Genomic DNA, 13,239 nt, shown 5'->3' with positions numbered 1-13,239 from the left:
CTTTAATGAGGGAAGCTGATGGATAAGGAGACCAATATAAGTCAGTATATGGTTTATTCGTGGCAAAAAAAAAACTACCTTTATGTGACACTAGTCAAACAGGAAGTCAGCCATTAATTCATTTGTGCTCAAATCATATATTAAACTAAAAGAATCCTAATCCAAATAGAAATCTGAGTTGCTGTAAATTGAGTACAGAATTAGCAGTTAAGAGCATGGGCTCCGGACAGCACTGTCTCTTGGACAGAGTTCAGAAGCAGGCCTGGATTAAATGTTCTTTCATCAGACTCTTGAAATTGCTAATACTTTTATCTGTGAAGTTGAGTTTTGTGAGTGCAGTGGAACATACATCAAGGGCTTAGTCTCAGGTCATGTGTGGCCCTGCTGTCCACATCCTCCCATGGGGGTTCTTTGGCTGCCCACAGCCCTGTCTATGCCCAGCACAGGCACCCCTCCCTGATTGCTGGGGCAGGGCTCCTAGGCACCTGGGAGGGTGTGCACCAGTCCCACCAGTATTCCTGTGATCGAGGGAGGAACAGGTTAAATACCAATAAGAAATACATGACAGGTCAATAAACCACGAAAGAAACTTTTTCCTACTTTTTGAATGAGGAGTTCTGCATTTTCATTTTGTACTGGGCTCCGGAGATTACAACCAGCCCTGGAGTCCTCCTTGGAAGTCAGTTTCCACATCTGTAAAGATAAGAATAGTTGTTCCTATCCAATTGGATTTGCTACTGTCTTGGAGATCATTTGTCCCAGTACTTGATTCATGTTACACTCAGTACTACAGGTGTTAAGTATTAATCAATATATTACCTAATTCATACTCACTCCCTCATGTTTCATCTGCCTGCAGGCTAATACTTTAAAATATCCATTCCCACAGGCGGCAGCAAATGTGTGTCCTGGTTTTGCTTTACAAGTTCATTCTCTAATTAAACTTTCTTACAGCAGGAAGACTGGGGAATGTTGGGGAGGGGGGGGGGGGGCGGGGGAAGAGATCAACCAAAGGACTTGTATGCATGTGTATAAGCACAACCAATGGACACAAGACACTGGGCCGGGGGGGGGGGGGGGATGAAGGCATGTAACAGGGGGTAGGGGAGGCTGGGAGAAGGTCTATGGGGAAAAAAAGGAGATATATGTATTACTATATGTAATACTTTAAACAATAAAATAAAAATTTTTAAAAAATAATTAAACTTTCTTACAGTGTGCAGGAAAAACATTTTCACGCCTAAGTTATAATGTGAGGCTGAAACAAAAAGTTGTATCTAATAAGGCGTGCAAGAATCTTCACATGTACTAGATAAATAAAAATTCAGAGCAAAACCTGGTGATTCAAGTGATGCTTTCAAAAAAGCTCTCTCACCTCCACTGGGACAAAAAAAACAAAACAAACAACTAAGGTCCTTACAACGCGGGCCCAGTCTACAAGTGAATAAAATAAAACCAGCATCTTGAAAAATTCCTTTACTAACAGATCGCAGAGCGCCCAGGGGCCACCGTTCACGCCTGGTTTCCATAGAAACGCGCAATTCCGGCGCGTAGCCCTCTGCTCCGGAAGTTGTCCTGCCTCAGAGTCTGTGTCCCTTTTTATTCAAACGTTGGTTAGCGCACACGACTACGGAGTTTTGGGGCAAACAGGCCACCGTTGAGGGGGCGTGGCGACGCCGACGCCAAAGGCGGACTGAGTTCACGTGCCGCTGCGGATCCGCTTCCTAGATCAACCATGGCCCAGCCCGGGACCCTGAACCTCAATAACGAGGTGAGCACCGAGGTCTGGGGGCGTGTGGGGATGACCTTGGGGGCCTTTGAAGGGCACTTGTGCGTTTCTCTGAAGGACGCGTGGTCTGGCCGGGGTGAGGATGGGAAGTGCGGAGAGGAGCCTGCCGGTGGGCCCGGGCTGGTGTCCGGACCTGGGAGGATGCCGCGGTAACTCCGCTTCAGGTTTCTAGGTGACTGAAGCAAGAGACGTACCCCTGACGTCTGGACCCAGGAATTCGTGTCTGTGGAACTTTGGGGAGTTATATATGTATGTATTCAGTGTCCTCTGTACAACTAAACTCGGAGTATAGTACAGGGTTGTGAGAATTAAATTAACTGGAATACGTCAAGGGTTTGCCCAGTGCCTGACAGTCTGTAAACTCCCGGTACACATTACCTACCTCATGTAGCGTCTCCTAAGAAATTGCTGACCCTGAATGAGGTCCTATCTTTTATGAGGATGTATGCTCAGTACCTCATTTCTTCTTTCAGCGAAAGCCCCATTTCTTTGCTTTCATTTACAGCAAAACTTTTAAGAGCTGCTTATATTTGTGGCCCCCAATTCTTCTTCGCTCGTTCTGATTCCAGTCTCATCAAAACATTTGCCTTCATCACCTCCACCATAGCGTGCTCATGTCACCAGGCTACCGTTTGTGCCACTATTCTCTTTACAGTTTTTGCTTCTATTCAAGGGAGTCAATAATCATCAGAAGATTAAAATTAAGCTGTAAAAGCAAGGTTCAAATTAGGATTCACAGCTACAGCAAAGATTGTTCTTTAATGTCTTTATTCCATGGATACATGTGTCTGCTATAAGCTGTGCACTGTTTATATTACACAGTTGTGTAAGGCACTTTCTATTTTCAAGCAACCTATACCAGGTAGGAAAACTCACCTATGATTCAGAATAATGCCCAGAAAAACAGTACAGAAAAGTTTCCAAAGAAGGCAAAGTGAAGTGAGTGCAGTATTTGTTCTTGGGATTTAAGAATCTTATGCAGGAATTTCAGGTCAGTGATTCAATAAAGGGGAAGAAGGCATTCCAGACAGATGGACCAGAATAAGCAGAAAAGGGATGGTAGAAGGAAACTGCTTGGATGATATAGGGATAGAAACTCTCCATTGATGAGAACTTGTGGGATGAAGTAGGAAATGAAACTGAAATATATTACTTCCTTACTGCCAGGTCAATAAATCTGGGTTTCACTTGGCAGTGGAGTACAGGATTTATTAGAAAGGGAAATATTATAAATATTGTATATTTATAAATGTATGTTAAGCTTGTGTTAGTTCCAGAAAACATTTAGTGGGCTTTTTTTGCATTAGGTTAACTATCCTATATAATAAAGAGGTAATATGCAAATTGAACCTCACCCCCTCACACAAGATGGCCGCCCCCATGTGGTCAAAGATGGCCACCACAAGATGGCCCCAGGGGTGGGTAGTTGTGGGCGATCAGGCCAGCCAGGAAGGGCAGTTAGGGGACGACCGGGCCTACAGGGGAGGGAAGGCAGTTGGGGGGGACCAAGCCTTCAGGGGAGGGCAGTTAGGGGTGACCAGGCTGGCAGGGCAGGGCAGGGCAGTTGGGGGCGACAAGGTTGTCAGGGGAGGGAAGTTAGGGGCAACCAGGCTGGCAGGGGAGGGCAGTTCGGGGGGACTAGGCCTGCAAGGAAGGGCAGTTCAGGGGGACCAGACCTGCAAGGGAGGGAAGTTAGGGGTGACCAGGCCAGCAGGGAGGGGAGTTGGGGGGGATCAGGCCTGCAAGGGAGGGCAGTTGGGGGCGACCAGGCCTGCAGGGGAGGGCAGTTGGGGGTTACTGGGCCAGCAGGGGAGGGCAGTTGGGGGCAATCAGGCCAGCAGGGGAGCAGTTAGGCGTCAGTCAGGCTGGCAGGGGAGTGGTTAGGGGGTGATCAGGCTGGCAGGCATGTGAGCGGTTGGGAGCCCATAGTTCCGATTCTACAGGCAGTCGGACATCCCCTGAGGAGTCCCATATTGGAGAAGGTTCAGGCTGGGCTGAGGGACACTCTCTCCCCCCTCCCCCCCCCATGCACAAATTTCATGCACCGGGCCTCTAGTGGGGTATAAAAGATCTAATTGGAGTTCTTGGGAGTTCACTGGAAATACTAGTGAGTTCCTGTTCAATTTTGAAATTACTCTAAGAGTAGTAATGACATATGCCACTCCTCATTTAAGGCTCTTTCTTTTTCCATTTAGCTAATTTCCAGGCCTCTTCCAAATAAATTTTGATCTTTAGGAAGTCTTCACTAATTCACCTCAATCTGGGCTAAGTATCCATTCTTTGTGCAACTAGAGTGCTTTCTACTCTGAAAACACTTGTTTACCTGTTTCTTATTGTGTGTATGTCTATCACCTACAACATATGTGCTCTATAAATGTTTGTTGGATGACTAAATGAACTTATCAAATTGGAAGCTTATATGTCTCACACTAAAGTAAATCTTATATGTTCTAATATGAAGGTGGGGAAAAGTAGACATGATGGTATAATTTTAAATTAATGGGAGGAAAACTGCAAAGAAAAAAGCAAATATAGATTTGTCTGCATAAAATTTGAAAAACATCCCAAAGAGGGGAGGGAGACAAAACCAATTAGGAAAAGAACTAGGGCAAATATGACAGATAAATGGCTAATGCCATTACTGTAAAATACCTCATGGAAATTAAGAGGAACCATCTCATAGAAAATTGGTAAAATAAATGAATTAACTTTTCAAGAAGAAATGTACCTGAAAAAAAGTTCAAATTCACTGTTATCTTTCTCATTACTACCCCTATCCTAGTCCACATTATATCTCCCTCCAGCACTACTGTACTAGCTTCCTAGCTACGTACCTGTGATTCTTCTTTCCCTCCAATCTCATCTCCATAGTGCAGCTGGAGTACTCTCTTCAAAACATTAATCTTGTCACTCCCTTTAATGCAGCTGAAGTGCTCTCTTCAAAACAAATTTAATCATGTGATTCCCTTGCTTAGAACCTATTTGATGGTTTTCCCATTGCTTTTGGTCAAGACCTATCTAAATAAAGCCAATTTCTCCATCTTCTATTATACCACTCCCCACCCCCAAACCCCTACTTCTCTCTCCTTACTTCCACTACACTGGTCTTCCACCATCTATCACAGGGGTGGGGAACTGTTTTTCTGCCAAGGGCCATTTGGATATTTATAACAACATCATTTGAGGGCCATCCAAAATTATCAGTTTAAAAATTAGCCTGCTCTATTTGGTTAAACATTTAATTAACTCACCCCCTAATACCTTGGCAGGGCCAGATCAAATGATTTCACTGGCTTTATATGGCTCTTGGGCCAGACATTCCTCACTCCTGATTTAGCACAGCATCTACAGATCCTATGCTATTGCTTTTAACTGTTTCTCTCATTAGTCCATTTCATACTTTTTCAGGGAAAGCATTCTTGACCTTCATTACCAGTTTTATAAGCTCTTGGAGAACCATTTTACCTCTTTTTAGAGGTAAGCTTGTAAGAGTTGCTTAGTGTGTATGTGAATGTGAGAGAGATTTCTATTCCCTCCACCTAAGTTTTTATTCACTATCATATCCTCAGTACCTATCTGTTGAATGAGAATTTGAGGCATCATTTTTGTGATCCTTAGTAACTTAAATTAGCTCTCCTTAACTGAGATCCAGGAATGTATTTCAGGGATCCTATAATTGCCAGAAATTATGTGTAATTTGGGATTTGTATGCCTGTCTCTGAAGGGAAAAGAGTCCTTAGGCATCCTAATATATAAAAACCCTGGGTTGTAACGTCCGGTAACGACTGAGGCTCAACCAACCAGAAGTCAGTCCTGCAGTCTGCTTCCAGTGCAAGCGCGGTGCCCCAAAACTGACTGCTGAGGGCGCTGCGAATCAGGGCCAGAGAGAGACCTGAAGAGAGAAGCAGGGACTGACCCGTTGCCTTTGTGGCAGCTTTTGATCAAGACTTGCCTCTCTCTTTCTCTCCCAGTCTGGCCAGCAGCCACACCTCCATTTCTCTCCAGGCCTCCACCAGGGCTGCTGATCAGCCCCACCTTTCTGATCAGGCCCCATTGATAGACCCAGAGACACTGACTGGCATAGAAACTGACCAATCAGAACCAAATCTGGGTGAAGTGTGAGGAACCAATGGCTGCCTAGGAGGCGGAGCTTTTGACGTTGACTGGCATAGAAACTGACCAGAACCAAATCTGGGTCAACTGTGAGGAGCCAATGGCTGCCTAGGAGGCGGAGTTTTTGACGCTGACTGGCATAGAAACTGACCAATCAGAACCAAATTGGCTGGGAGAGGAGGGCAGTTGGAGGCAAGATCAAGCCGGCAGGGGAGGGCAGTTAGGGGCGATCAGGCAGGTAGAGGCAGTTAAGGGTGATCAGGCAGGCAGGCAGGTGAGTGGTTAGGAGCCAGCGGTCCCAGATTGCAAGAGGGATGTCCCCCAAGGGGTCCCCAATTGGAGAGGTTGCAGGCTGGGCTGAGGGAATCCCCCCCCCCCCCCCTGCACGAATTTCATGCTCCGGGCCACTAATTCATCTATAAAGCTCTGGTATTATCTTTAGAATGTTGGCACTCATATCTGTGATTTATTTGACTGAATTACTTGTATTGTAATTTTGTATTGTGGTTTTTCTTTTAAAAAGTTATAGTATATTTAAGTACCCAAAGTGTCTTAAAAGCCTGCCTCCAGAGGCACCTATTATGCTAACTTTCAATGTCTTCTACCCTTAATAATCCCATTCTTTTAAAAAATTTCCAAGGATAAGTTTAGGCTAACATTTATAGAATATTTCCTGACTCTAGGTCCTTAAAATACATTTATTCTTCTGAAGTAATGTAAAATTTTACCTTTTTAAAATAATAAACTATCACTTTTTATTTCATCTTATGATTATTTAATGCATGCTTTATATTCACCACTACTTTATGTGGACTGACTTATAGAACTTCCCTAACCTCTAGCATAGTACCTTGTCTATAGATAGTAACAAGTAAATATGTGTTGAACACATGGAAGTATGGACAGCTCAACTTGAGACTAATATTTACATGTGGGGGTTGGGAGAATGTCCTACATGTAGACTTTTTTCCTCCCTTTTTACTAGAACTAGATAAAGGATGCACAATTGAAAACAACATGCTATTGTTTTTGTTTTTTAATATTTTTATTGATTTCAGAGAGGAGGGGAGAGATAGAAACATCAATGATGAGAATCATTGATTGCCTCCTGCACGCTCCCTACTGGGGATCAAGTCTGCAACCCAGGCATGTGCCTCCAGGTTCATAGGCTGCCGCTCAATGAGCCACACTGCCACACCGGAGTAATGAATAGCAGTGATATATACAATCAGAATTAGGAGATGAAACAGTCAGGGTACTTTAATTTCATACAAGGGCCAGGGGCTTTTATATAAAACTGACATTATGTTTTCCTTGATTGCAGATTAACAACAAGCCTATTAGAAAGTTGCTTTCCATTTCCTATAAGATAATAAACATAGAAGCTAATGTGCCAGAGAACAAATGGTTTGCCTTCATGCATTGTAAAAGATAAGACTGTCAAAAACTATGTTTGTGCTTTTGATGTTGCAAAACTGCTATTTCATAATTGAGTGTGTAGTACTTTTAAATAATTTTTACTGAAATAGTAAATAGAATCCATCCATAAGAAGGGAATCATTTTCTGCTTTGTTGTTAAACTATTCTGGGAAGTTTTGCTAGGTGGCAGCATATTCTCAATAATGATTAAGTAGTAGATAATTACCAAGCATTCTAGAATTTTTACATTGTTGTTCATTAGAAATAAAAAGAAATATAATTCAATAATAATGGCCAAATAAGTACTTCATATAAAACCATAATTAATTTTGTTAACCATGAAATAATTCAAATATATGGAAAATGGTCTAACTAATGTCCTTGTAATCTACTTCCTATGTTTAGAAAATGTCAATATTTTGCCATATTAGACTGCCTCATTCTACCCACTGTATTTTCAACCTCAGAAGTAATTATTACTCTTAGTGTGTTATTTTCTCATCCATAGTTTTTATAATTTTAGTAGCATATATATATACACCCATGCTTATATCCAGTGGATAGTATTGTGTTATATATTTTTAAACTTTGTGTATGATATCATATGCATATCACTCTAAAAGTTACTTTTTTTGCCAAATATTTTCAAGGTTTACCCATGATACATGCAAATCTATTACATTGGTTTAAAATACTACATTGTGTATACCTTATATAATATTTTATCTCTTATGCAACATTTTGTAAGAATGCTGTGGTGAGCCCTGGCAGGTGTTTCTCAGTGGTTAGAGTGTCAGCTCAATCAAGCACTGAAGGGTCAGGGGTTCAATCCCCAGGCCCAGTTGGGGCATGCAGGAGGGAACCAATTGATTTGTATCTATCTTCCACATCAGTTTCTCTCTCTCTCTCTCTCTCTCTCTCTCTCTCTCTCTCTCTTTCTCTTCTCTCTTTCTCTCTTTCTCTCTTTCTTCCTTCCCTCCCCCCCCCCCCCACTCTCTCTTTGAAAAGCAATGGGAAAAGTTTCCTGGAGTGAGGATTAACAAAAACAAAGAGAATGCTGCAATAAATAGACTTATATATAACCTTTTGCTATTGCTGGGGGTGTGTCTTCTACCTAGATTCCTAGAATTAGGCTTTTGTTAGATATTGTTAAAGTTTCCTCTGGAAGGAGTATACCAATTTGCATTCCTACCAGCAATGTATGAGAGTGCCTGCTTCCTCACAGCCTCACTAAAGAATATGTTGTCCTAGTTTTTTGTCTTTGTCAGTCTGATAAATGAGTAATGAATAAGCAGAAGTTGTTGCTGTTTTTTTTCAGAAGTTTTAATGTATTGTAAGAAACACAGTATACTCAGATTTTTCTTAGCACTGCAAGCTCCCCTAGAACAATACTAGCTCTTGGAGTAATGGCTTTATACTAACCATGGTTTTTGTTACAGGTTAATTCAAATAAATGGCAAAGTCAATGTATTATCAAAAAGAAGCTGGCTAGTTGGCCACAGGTTGAGAACCGCTAGCAGTGTCGCCTAAGACCATCGGAAAACACAGATATTTACATTACGATTCATAACAGTAGAAAAATTACAGTTATGAAGTAGCAACAAAAATAATTTTATGGTTGGGGGTCACCACAGCATGAGGAACTATATTAAAGGGTCTTGGCATTAGAAAGGTTGAGAACCACTGGGCTAGCAGATAGTCAATGAAGAGTCAATTCATACCACCATCTCCAACCTCTATCCAAATTGCCTGTTATAAAAATAATCACAGGAATATAAAGTACAGCATAGGGAATCTAATCTAATAAAAGGGTAATGTGCAAATTAACCATCACTCTGACACAAAGATGGCGGCGGCCATAGCACCCTGACCAGGGAGGGAGGGAGGGCTGCAGACACAAGGCAGAGCTGCTGGGCTGGGGGCATGCTCCTGGCGGCCGCCGCACAGCTCCGGGCACACCCCCAGCCCAGCGGACACACGCAGAGGGTCCTCTGTGCATGAGCTGCAGAGGAAACACCTTTTCTGACCGCTCATTGGCTAAGTTCCCTGTACACTGCCACTCACAGTGTTCTTGGTAACTTGGGTAATAGGAATCCAAGAAGGTGCCAAAACCGGTTTGGCTCAGTGGATAGAGCGTCGGCCTGCGGACTGAAAGGTCCCAGGTTCGATTCCGGTCAAGGGCATGTACCTTGGTTGCGGGCACATCCCTAGTAAGGGCTGTGCAAGAGGCAGCTGATCGATGATTCTCTCTCATCGATGTTTCTAACTCTCTATCCCTCTCTCTTCCTCTCTGTAAAGAATCAATAAAATATATTTAAAAAAAAAAAGAATCCAAGAAGGTGATCTAGGGTTTTTCCACCTCACTCCTGGAGGAAAAAACTAAGGTCTGCGGCTGGAGGGGCTAAGAAATGTCATATCCTGCCCTAGCCTGTTTGGCTCAGTGGATAGAGCCTCAGCCTGCCGACTGCAGGGTTCAGGTTCGATTCTGATCAAGGGCATGTACCTAGGTTGCAGGCTCCTCCCTGGCCGGGGCCCAGGTCAGGGCTCATGCAGGAGGCAACCAATTGAAGTGTCCCTCTCACATTGATGTTTCTCTCTGTCTTTACCTCTCTCTTCCAAGCTCTCTAAAAATCAGTGGAAACATATCTTCAGGTGAGGATAAAAAAAAAAAAAAAAGAAAGAAATGTCATATCCTATGAAAGACACATCTTGAAAATGCCTAAAGAAAGTTGTCGTTTTTTCGTGGTAAAGGGACTGGAATCTGTGTTGATGAAAACTCCTTGGCGGCTGCAGCAGTGGCAGCAGCAGCAGGGTGATGGGGCTGGCGCCTTCCCCTGATGAGCCTGGTCACCTCCTGCAGAGGGAGGCCAGACTGCGGCTTAAGGCCTGCTCCCCATGGGGAGCGGGCCTAAGCCATCAGTAGGACATTCCCTGAGGGCTCCCAGTCTGTGAGAGGGGGCAGGCTGGGCTGAGGGACTCCCCCCCCCCCCCCCCAGTGCACGAATTTCATGCACTGGGCCTCTAGTATAGTCAATAATATTATAATAACTATCTATGTATGATGTTAGATAAATACTTAGACTTTCTGGGGTGATGACTTTATAAGGCATATAAATCACTAATCACTATGTTGTACATTTGAAACATAATATTGTATGCCAGATGTGATTGGAAAATAAAGTAATTTTAAAAAATGGAGATATTGTACTTTAACACTTTGCACTTGCTTGCTTTTTTCTCGATTCCTTTATTCTAATGCTAACCGTGTCGAGTCACACTCGACATCCGAGTGCAAAAGGTTAAACACCTACTTTAAACTTTTAATAAAACATTCAAATGCAAAAAAATCAACCCAAAATAGTATTTACGTTGTGGACCAAAGTTTGCTCTGAGCTTTGTAGATCAGAAACTTGCTGCTATCATCCCAAAAGTATAGCTCATTCTCTCAAAGCAAATTTGCATTAACCATAAGCATATTATTATTAGAGACTATATTAAGGAGAAAGCCTGTTTATTAAGAAATATATCTAGCTGAAACTGGTTTGGCTCAGTGGATAGAGCATTGGCCTGCGGACTGAAAGGTCCCAGGTTTGATTCCGGTCAAGGGCATATACCTTGGTTGCGGGCATATCCCCAGTAGGGGGTGTGCAGGAGGCAGCTGATCAATGTTTCTATCTCTATCCCTCACCCTTCCTCTCTGTAAAAATCAATAAAATATATTTAAAAATATATATATCTAATGTAGACAGTAATGCTCACATTATAAACATTTTTTCCCCCCTGTCTATTGATCTACATCGGCTGCTTGGAATATAGAACCATAGAAAAGATTTTAATTGCATGATTCAGTGTTGGGCTATGATATATCTGTCTCTATAATTGAGTTATTCCAGTACAATTTGGAATTTCCTTGAGTTGGACACTACCAGCTTTTGCTTTCATGGTTCCCTTTCCTGTGTTTATGTTGTTTCTTCCCAATATGCTTACATGGTCTTTTTGCAAGTAGTTATATTAGCTTTCCACTTAATTTATTTTAGGTCATATTTTTGTACTGGCTATCCAAGGGGAGATCCATGTTACATTACTATGTTCAGATTTTACCAGGTTAACTGAGCATCTGTAAGTCTAGGTTCTAGGTGACACCTCACTTTCAACATGTGTGATGTGTTAACTCTTTTCTTCTGCTCTTGGAGATTGTATTAAATTTATTTTGCTGCTTGGAAGCACTTTAGCTTAGGCTTCTCAGTCTTGATGATCATGACCTTCCAATTTGTCCTTCAGTTTCTGTCTTCAAACTCTTTCCACTTTTCTTTCATGTTGTTTCTTCTGTTAGCACATTTCGTTTCCATTTTTTGCCTCTTTGCTCACATTTCTATCATTTCCCTTCCAGACAGTATCATACTCTTATTGCATTTCTAACAATGAAAGTTCTATTTGCTTTTGGTTGGAGAATTCATCAAAGTGAATTCTCCAGCTTTCTAATGATATTGGTTATTTTAGTCCTTTTTGTTAATTTAACTTCAGCATTATCTTTCAACCGGCATCATAATTTCTAGGTGCCAAATGATTTGGCACCCTTTGAAATTCTAACTAAAAGTCTATTGGTAGCTGCTCATCAGTTTTCCAAAAATAAATTTAAATACTTTGAGAAAGCTAAATGCTTGAGGTAAGCAGTTGTGAGAAAAATAAAAGTATAATTCAATTTTTACATGAAGTGAATGTGCTTTTTTTAAAAATAAATTTGTTAAATATTCTTCCTGCTGTACATAAATGCTGAGAAAGTTAACCTAGAAAAGTATTTTTTGACATTGGCATGAAACTAAGTACATGAAGCATTCCCTTTGCTTTTAGATTCCCTTATGCAGTAATGACAAACATAGTTCTTCTTAAATTGGAATTTTAAAATTGGAGTCTAGCTTTCCCATGATTGGAATGTAACCGAGGACCAACTCTGCCCACTGCTTATTAGTTAAGTTTGGTTAACAGTGGTTAGCAAATGGTATATAATCTCATGCACTACAGGGTACAGCAATTAGAAACATTTGCTAATATATTTTAAGGCAAAATTTATCACTTGTTATTTATTTATGAATGACTTAACTTTCAAAAAATGTATTAATAAACCTATTATGCTGCTTATGAAATGTAGCAAACCTTTTTTTTTCTTCCACTTAAACCTGGTCTAAATGGCTTTTCATTTATGTAAGTACTAGAGGCCTGGTGTATGAAATTCATGCACTTGGTTCGGGGGTGGGGGCGTCCCTCAGCCCAGCCTGCACCCTCTAGCAGTCCGGGAGCCCTTGGGGGGATGTCTGACTGATGGCTTAGGCCCGCTTCCCCCAGGGAATGGGCCTAAGCCAACAGTCAGGCATCCTTAGCACTAGCACTACTGTGGAGGCAGGAGAGGCTCCAGCCACCACCGAGGCACTCCCCCTGTGGGAGTGCATTGACCACCAGGGGGCAGCTCCTGCATTGAGGTCTGCCCCCTGGTGGTCAGTGCGCGTCATAGCGATTGGTCATTCCGCCTTTCAGTCAATTTGCATATTGGCCTTTTATTATATAGGATGATTTTTTTTTCTAAATAGACCTAACTTTGAAACAGATTTCAAAGAGGTTAACCTATCTAGTGAAAAAGAAACCTGATTGCTCTTCATTCTGTTACTATACTATTCTTTTGAAATGGTGAATGAACAAGCGACTATTTCTACCTTTCTGGTCATTTATTTAACAAATATTTATTGAACACACTTAACTGTATGTCACCCACTATGTTAGGTGTTAAGATATAATGTTAAGTAAAACAAGATACTTGACCTTCATTGAATTGATAACTTACTGGGAGAACGAAACATTAAATATCATCAGATTAAAAATAAAGTACCGTATTTTCCGGTGTATAAGATGACTGGGCATATAGA

General features: G+C 41.8%; 1 protein-coding gene and 1 long non-coding RNA gene across 3 annotated transcripts in view; one reads left to right on the top strand and one right to left on the bottom strand.

The window, feature by feature from the left end:
* Positions 1-1,670, bottom strand: part of LOC129148834 (uncharacterized) — a 102,885-nt gene extending 101,215 nt beyond the window's left edge. For both annotated transcript variants that reach the window (XR_008555805.1, XR_008555806.1), the window contains exons 1-2: positions 1,485-1,670; positions 601-693 (exon numbers count right to left, since the gene is read on the bottom strand). This is a non-coding gene — a long non-coding RNA (uncharacterized LOC129148834). The remainder of the gene's footprint in view (positions 1-600; positions 694-1,484) is intronic.
* Positions 1,671-1,709: 39 nt separating this feature from the next.
* The window catches only part of SRFBP1 (serum response factor binding protein 1), a 62,564-nt gene continuing 51,034 nt past the window's right edge, over positions 1,710-13,239 (top strand). The window contains exon 1 of the mRNA XM_054714967.1: positions 1,710-2,038. The gene's annotated coding sequence lies outside the window, so the exon portion shown is untranslated. The remainder of the gene's footprint in view (positions 2,039-13,239) is intronic.

This window comes from Eptesicus fuscus, chromosome 4 (assembly GCF_027574615.1).
Source record: "Eptesicus fuscus isolate TK198812 chromosome 4, DD_ASM_mEF_20220401, whole genome shotgun sequence".
NCBI lineage: Eukaryota > Metazoa > Chordata > Mammalia > Chiroptera > Vespertilionidae > Eptesicus > Eptesicus fuscus.
Note: the sequence above shows the minus strand (reverse complement) of the source record. Positions and strands in the feature narration are given on the sequence as shown.